This window comes from Mus caroli, chromosome 11, assembly GCF_900094665.2.
Source record: "Mus caroli chromosome 11, CAROLI_EIJ_v1.1, whole genome shotgun sequence".
NCBI lineage: Eukaryota > Metazoa > Chordata > Mammalia > Rodentia > Muridae > Mus > Mus caroli.
The window spans coordinates 72,581,610-72,589,029 of NC_034580.1; the positions used below are offsets into that span (position 1 = coordinate 72,581,610).

Below are 7,420 nucleotides of genomic sequence, written 5' to 3' on the forward strand. Positions count from 1 at the left end.
TTATGTATGTGAGAACACTGTTGTTGTCTTCAGACACACCAGAAGAAGGCATCAGATCCCATTACAGATGGTTGTGAGCCACCATGTGGTTACTGGGAATTGAGCTCAGAACCTCTAGTAGAGCAGTCAGATGGCTCTTAACCCTGAGCCATCATCTCTCCAGTCCCCAAGACTGATTTTTTTTTTAATGATTTATTTTTATTTTATGTGCGTTGGTGTTTTATCTGCATGCATATCTGGGTGAGGGTGTTGGATCCTATAGAACTGGAGTTACAGACAGTTGTGAACTGCCATGTGGGTGCTGGGAATTGAATCCAGGTCCTCTGGAAGAGCAGCCAGTGCTCTGAACTCCTGGCCCATCTCCCTGGCCCCAGGGTAGATCCACTTCTTTTTTAAAACTTTTTATTGGCTCCTTATAAACTTCATATCTTGCACCCAATCCCATTCATTTCCTCTCCCCTTGTACCCACCCTCCACCATTGCAACCTCCTTCCCAACAGAGAAAAAAAATATCTTGTGGAAGCTGTAGTATGTATGCCTCCCAAATTATACCCTTTTGTCCACACTTCTTTGCTTGTGAACGTTCATTGCAAAATGACTTCTTGGTCTGGTATGAGGCTTCTGGCTTCTGCTACTCTCTCAATACTGGACCCTGATTGGGATTCCTCTCAGATATCCTGTTGTTGCCCTGTGTCATTGAAATCCAGTAGTTTTGGATCAGTAGGGCTAGCTAACCCCTTTATGCACTCCAGCAGTTCATTGATGGGTAGATGTTGGGGTGGAGGTCAACTCAAGGTCCTGGGTCTGGGCATGAGAGGCATCTGAGTTAGTCAGCCTGTTCTCCTGATCTCCTGCCCTCCAGGCCGATTCACCCGAAACCCTGCAACTAGCAACCAGCTCTAGCCTACTGCCAAGTGAGATACTGGGCCCACTCTCCCAAGTGTTGCAGTTGGTGAGGTACATGGCCAGTTCTCGTACTCTCATGACCCCTGGGAGGGGTGCAGCTCTCCTGCTTGCCATAGGTGGCAAGGGATGAGGGAGGGGAGGTGTTATCCTACCACCTATCCCACCACCGCACCACAGACAAGAAGCATGGCCGGCTCTCCCTTACTCACACCCTCAGGGCCAGCTCATTTGCAACCCCCAGATCTAGGACCAGCTCTACTGTGCTGCCCACTGGAGGTGCAAGGCCTGCTCTCCCAAGGGCTGTAGCAGGGGAGGAGCAGGGACAGCTCTCTTGTCCTCATGACCAGGTCTCCCACCACGCCCAGGTGAGAGGTGGAGCCAGTTTGTACAACCCTCAGACATCAATGCGTCCTGGGGCAGCACCCCAAACCAGGGATGTCTGCCTGGTCTTTGGAAATAACAGATCTCTGCTGCTGCAGGACCACTCATCCAGATATGGCCCCTGGTGGCAGCATAGGCCAGGGCCCTACCATGGTCCCAGGTGGCATCACCAGCTTCTCGCATCAGGCTGTTCCTCATTGCCCCTGAGTCTGCAGTTCTGCCTCTCAGTTATGTTTACATCCTTCTGCTTCTCTTTCTCTGTCATTTCTCCACCACTCCCTTGCACCTCTTAGTGGCACCTGGCATCTCTGAGTGTCTGGGGTTGTCTTGGGAGTGATATCAGGAGTGCTATGCTGCTCATGCATTATGGCACTGGGCAGAGGTCATCTCAGGTATGGTCTGCACTGCACCCCCAGGCCTGTAAAGCACCGGACTGGTGGTCATTTCAGGCTAGCTCCCTTTCTGGCCCCAAGGCAAGGTTCATCTGTCTCGGGCTCACTCCCACTGAGAGCTGGTAGTCTTCTTCTAATCTCCAGCTTACTCCTCACCCTGGGAACCCATCTGGACCTGCACAGCGCCAGACTGGTGGTTATCTCAGGCTCTCTGTTTTCAGGGAATGTTAGGCTACTAGTCATTCAGATGTTCACAGGTCAGAACACTGGGCAGAGACATAACTTCCCTCCTCTTTGCCACCTACTAATGCACACGTGACACAGCAGGTATACCTGCAACCCCTCTAGGAGCAGGAAGACCCACTTTTAATTTGGATCTTTAGAGGTGGGAAGATCCACCTTAAATCTGGGCTACACCTTCTGGTGGCAGCCCAAGTAAACACAATGGAAGAAGGAAGCTTGCCCTCTCTGCCTGCTTGCTCTCCTTCTCACTGGTCAGTCCACTCCTTCACTGGCGTTAGAGCCTACTGCTTTGGGATTCTGACATATATTGAAGATCAGCTGAGACATCCAGCCTCATAGACTGAATGAACTACTGGATTCTTAGACCTTCTGTTGGTAGAAATGATTGTTGGACTAGCTGGACCACAGCCTGAAAACCATTCCAATAAATCATATATATTAATAAATCCAAGGGACTAGTGAGATGGCTCAGTGGGTAAGAGCACCCGACTGCTCTTCTGAAGGTCCGGAGTTCAAATCCCAGCAACCACATGGTGGCTCACAACCATCCGTAACAAAGATCTGATGCCCTCTTCTGGAGTGTCTGAAGACAGCTACAGTGTACTTACATATAATAAATAAATAAATCTTTAAAAAAAATAAATCCAATAAATATATGTATATATAAAACAGGGCGTTAAATACTGATTGAAGGAGAGAATGAATGAGGGAAATGTTGCTGATCACTTTTCCAGTAAAAAGTAGCTTGGGGTGGAAATAGTTGTTACTAGCTGTAGTATTCTGAAGGTTGGTGTTGCTCACTTTTTCCTTGGGGGATTGAAGTCAGGGCCTGGTACACATTTTACCACCAAGCTGCACCCTGGTTTCTCACACAGGCTTTCAGCATCCCTACCCCTCTTAGAACCTCCTTCTCCCTCAGGGGGTGTCTGTTAAATGCCTCCCATCTTGCGGTACCAAATTAGAAGATTAATTTTGAAAGAACACAACATGTACTAAGACTGAATTTACAGGGTTTTAGGTTTTGGAGTTCCTGCTGAAATAAAGTTGATTTCATACTATTTTGGAGTAACTCCAAGCAGTCACTATTCAATGTGAATAATTCAATATTATCCTGGAGGAACTCCAAGGCATTCACTATTCAAAGGAAAAAGACATTTGTTTTGTTTAGCTAAAACTGGACTCGAGCTGTATGAGACACTGCTGCTTTTGTAGATAGTTTTGTGCACTTCGGGCATCCAAGAATGAGCATGGCTTTGGGATATTTAGATTCTTTCCGGTTTTGCTGTAAACCTTGTTATTACATATTTTCTGGAATGGCTTGTTTTCTGACAAAGGTTTTATGTAGCAGACTCACTGTAAGCCGCTCTACCTTCCTGTGCGCTGAGATTTCAGACCTGCACGACCATACCAAGCACTGACATCTTTTCCTAACTATAAAAACTATAAAAAAGTAAACATGCTTGCTGTAGAAATTATGGAGAGCATAGGAAAGATGAAGAAGATACAAGAAGGTATAAAGAAAACAAACAAACAAAAACTTAAAAGTTCTACCACCCAGAGTTAGACACTCCTAGAACCTTGGACTTCTGTTGTTATTTATTTTTGTTCTTATTTCTTTTTTTTTTTTTTTTTTTTTGTTTTTTCGAGACAGGGTTTCTCTGTATAGCACTGGCTGTCCTGGAACTCACCTTGTAGACCAGGCTGGCCTCGAACTCAGAAATCCGCCTGCCTCTGCCTCCCGAGTGCTGGGATTAAAGGCGTGCACCACCACACCCGGCTCCGGCTGTTCTTATTTCTTATTGAGGCAAGGTTGCATTTTGTAACCCAGGGTGGCTTCCAACTCCCAGTTACAGTCCTCCTGCCTCTCCCTGCCAAGGGCTGGCCTTACAGCCCAGCTCCCCCTCTCTCAGCCTTGTTTCTGTATGTGTGCAGTAGGTACACGTTTTTATAAGTTACATGCACACATATGTGCCCTTAGTATCCATATCGTATGGCAGGCACCTTAATTTATTCTTTATCTCCCCATCACGCCTCATGTAATTCTATGGATATAGTTGTGTAAGATGAGATCATCATTTTCCATTGACAACTGAGTACACTGAGGCTGAGTATAATGTATTTGCCAAAGCTGTATAATTGGTGAATGTTAGATGTAGGGCACACATATAGCTTTACTTCTAAACTCCCTCATGTCAAGTATTGTAGTATTGTGTTATACGGGTACATGTCTCTAATATATGTATATATATGTGTATATGTATATATATAATTTATTTATTTTAATATTTTTTATTTATACTGTAGCTGTCTTCAGACACACACCAGAAGAGGGCATCCAATCTCATTACAGATGGTTGTGAGCCACCATGTGGTTGCTGGGAATTGAACTCAGGACCTTTGGAAGAGCAGTCGGTGCTCTTAACCGTTGAGCCATCTCTTCAGCCTCTTATTTATTTGTTTTTAATGTACATTTGGTGTTTGGCCTACATGCATGTCTGTGTGAGGGTGTTGTATCCTCTGGATCTGGAGTTACAGACAGTTGTGAGCTGCCACGTGAGTGTTGGGAATTGAACCTGGCTGGCCTCAAACTCCTGAGAGATCTGCCTGCCTCTGCCTTCCCAGTGCTGGGATTACACGCGTGCACCACACTACCCAGTTTAATTTTTTTATTTTTATTTTGGGAGGGGGGATGGTCTCATGCAGCCCTGAACTCATGAACCTCCTCTACCTCTCAAATATTGGTTTTCAGAGTTACAGAAGAGTTCGCTGCTCAGTTGGCAGAATTCCATTCCTTGGAGAGAATCCAATCTTTCTTTTTTTCCCTCTTTCCTTGTTTATACTCTTGAAGGTGATTTTCTTTATCTGTGATGTATTTCTAAAATGTCGCTTGGTTGCCCCCAATGGAGGAGCTAGAGAAAGTACCCAAGGAGCTGAAGGAGTCTGCAAACCTATAGATGGAACAACAATGTGAACTAACCAATACTCCCAGAGCTCATGTGTTTAGCTGCATATGTAGCAGAAGATGGCCTAGTCGGCCATCATTGGGAAGAGAGGCCCCTTGGTCTTGCAAACTTTATATGCCCCANTATAGGGGAATGCCAGGGCCAAAAGAATGGGAATGGGTGGGTAGGGAAATGGGGGGCGCTATGGGGGACTTTTGGGATAGCATTGGAAATGTAATTGAGGAAAATATGTAATAAAAATATTAAAAATCAAAAAAAAAGATGGTGAAATAAAAAAAACAAAACAAAAATAAATAAATAAATAAATAAATGAAAAAAAAAAGAAAAAAAAAGAAAAAGAAAAAGAAAAACAAAACAAAACAAAAATTGTGGTGGGCCAATTAGGTGTTGGGATGAAGGGGGACACAACCCTTACTTCCCGCTGTCCTCACCCTGCCTTCTGTCCTGACTAAAACATTGTTTGTATGATTCCATCAAAATGGTAATATTTTTTCAAAGAATAAAATCATAGACCCTGTATTTGCATGTGTGCGCATGTGCACATACAAGAATGAGATCAGATGAAGACATACAGGTGACAGATCTTTCCTTCCACCCGAGTTTCTCAGGGATTGAACTCTGGCTGTTTCAGGTTTGGCACAAGCATCCTTACTCACCAGCTGAGCCATCTTGCTGGCCCAAGATGCCGAAATATATTATAGAAGTGGAATCTTGACCCAATCCCTCCTTCCAATTGGGCCCTTCTAGATTCTAGCAGAAATTCCTCAAACTCTCTGGCATATGAGAGGTTTTCCCTCTATTTTTAGTCCTTTGATCATTTCAATGTGAACTTAGGAATGAGTCAGTTTAGAAGCCTGTCCCACAAAGACTTCTTATTTTAAAAACTACATACTAACATTTTTTCCTATGGTAAGAAGGTTAGAAAAAAGTGTTCCAGACTCATAATTATATGTAGTTTTACGTTTTTTCATAAAAGGTCTCAAATCCCTTGGGAAGCTTCATGCCATAATGAGAGTGGGAAGAGGGGAGTGTGATGGTGATATGTAATTTTACTGTGGCTTGAAACAAACCATTTAAACTTTATGTTGTATAATCTCAGATCTTCTTATGTCGTTGTGTGGCAGAGAAATGGGTGTGTGTGTGTCTCTCTCTCTCTCTGTATAGACACACACACACTTAATGGAAGCTCTCTGTTTTCGTTTGTTTGTTTGTTTGTTTGTTTTTTCAAGACAGTGTTTCTCTGTATAGCCCTGGCTGTCCTGGAACTCACTCTGTAGACTAGGCTGGCCTCGAACTCAGAAATCTGCCTGCCTCTGCCTCCCAAGTGCTGGGATTAAAGGTGTGCACCACCACTGCCCGGCTAATGGAAGCTCTCTGAACTGGTAAAATACGCACAAAAAAAAAAAGCTGAGGTCTCTTGGTTATTGTCTGAGTGCTATTGGAGCTTTGGGTATATCCAACCTGGTTCATAAAGTGTCTTCTGGAGAAATACCAAATGAAAGCTGATGCTGGGAAGCTCATATGCAAAGTGGTTCTGCAGTACAGCTGGGCAACCCTAGCTTTGGACCCTGTTGTATTGCATAAGATTCGACAGTGGTGAATGGACTCCTGCTTTCCCATTAGGCCAAGTTACTATGCCAGGTTTATCTGATTAATCTGCCTTCCCTATTCATGGGAATAAAGGCCTCTGAGTAGGTTAATGATGGTGTCGTAAACAGCTTTTGTACTTCTGGCCAGCATAGGCAGCAGATGTTGTCTATTTTTGTAGGATGATTTGCAGTGTGCAAAAAGAAACATCCATACGGGTATCTCAGAATTTTAAAGGAAGCATCTTATTGGCTAGGAAAAACTTTCTAGGCTCAACCTATTAACCCTTTCTGTACTGTATGATTCAATTTATTTTTAAAAAGAATGGAGAGAAGTCCTGAGTGAATGTGTATTGTTTGACAAAGGCACAGCCGTGTTGAGGACCAGTGCCTTAGCCCCATGAGTTTCACAGCCTGTTCTGGTTGAGACTCAGAGGGATGGCAAAAGCCGCCTCAGGTCTGAGTGCAGACATTGATGACACCGTCATATCTACCATAGCTTTCTTCCCATCCTACAGTGGCCTGGAAACTGCCTCCCAGCTGAGATTAGCTAAACCATCCTTCTCATTCAGTTGTGTATAATAACCTTCCCTCAGCCGGGCAGTGGTGGTGCACACTTTTAATCCCAGCACTCGGGAGGTAGAGGCAGGTGGATTTCTGAGTTCAAGGCTAGCCTGGTCTACAGAGTGAGTTCCAGGACAGCCAGGGCTACACAGAGAAACCTTGCCTCCTTGCTTATCTGTATGTAATAATCCTGCCTCCTTATTCACCTGTATGCAATAAAGCCACCTCCTTGTTCAAATGTATAAAATAAGCATGCTGAGCTCCCAGGGGGCTGCAGCCTCTCCAATCCCAGCTTTCCTGTCATTTCTTTATTACCTTGCCACCCCAGCTACACAGAGTCTTTCTTTCTTTCTTCTTCTTTTTTTTTTTTTTTTTTTTTTTTTTT

The 7,420-nt window shown here is 44.3% G+C and overlaps 1 non-coding gene across 1 annotated transcript; it reads right to left on the minus strand.

The window, feature by feature from the left end:
• Positions 1–1,902: 1,902 nt before the first annotated feature.
• Positions 1,903–2,034, minus strand: LOC115032688. The gene has a single exon (XR_003838317.1). It is a non-coding gene; the product is annotated as a small nucleolar RNA SNORA17 (small nucleolar RNA).
• Between the last annotated feature and the right edge of the window lie 5,386 nt (positions 2,035–7,420).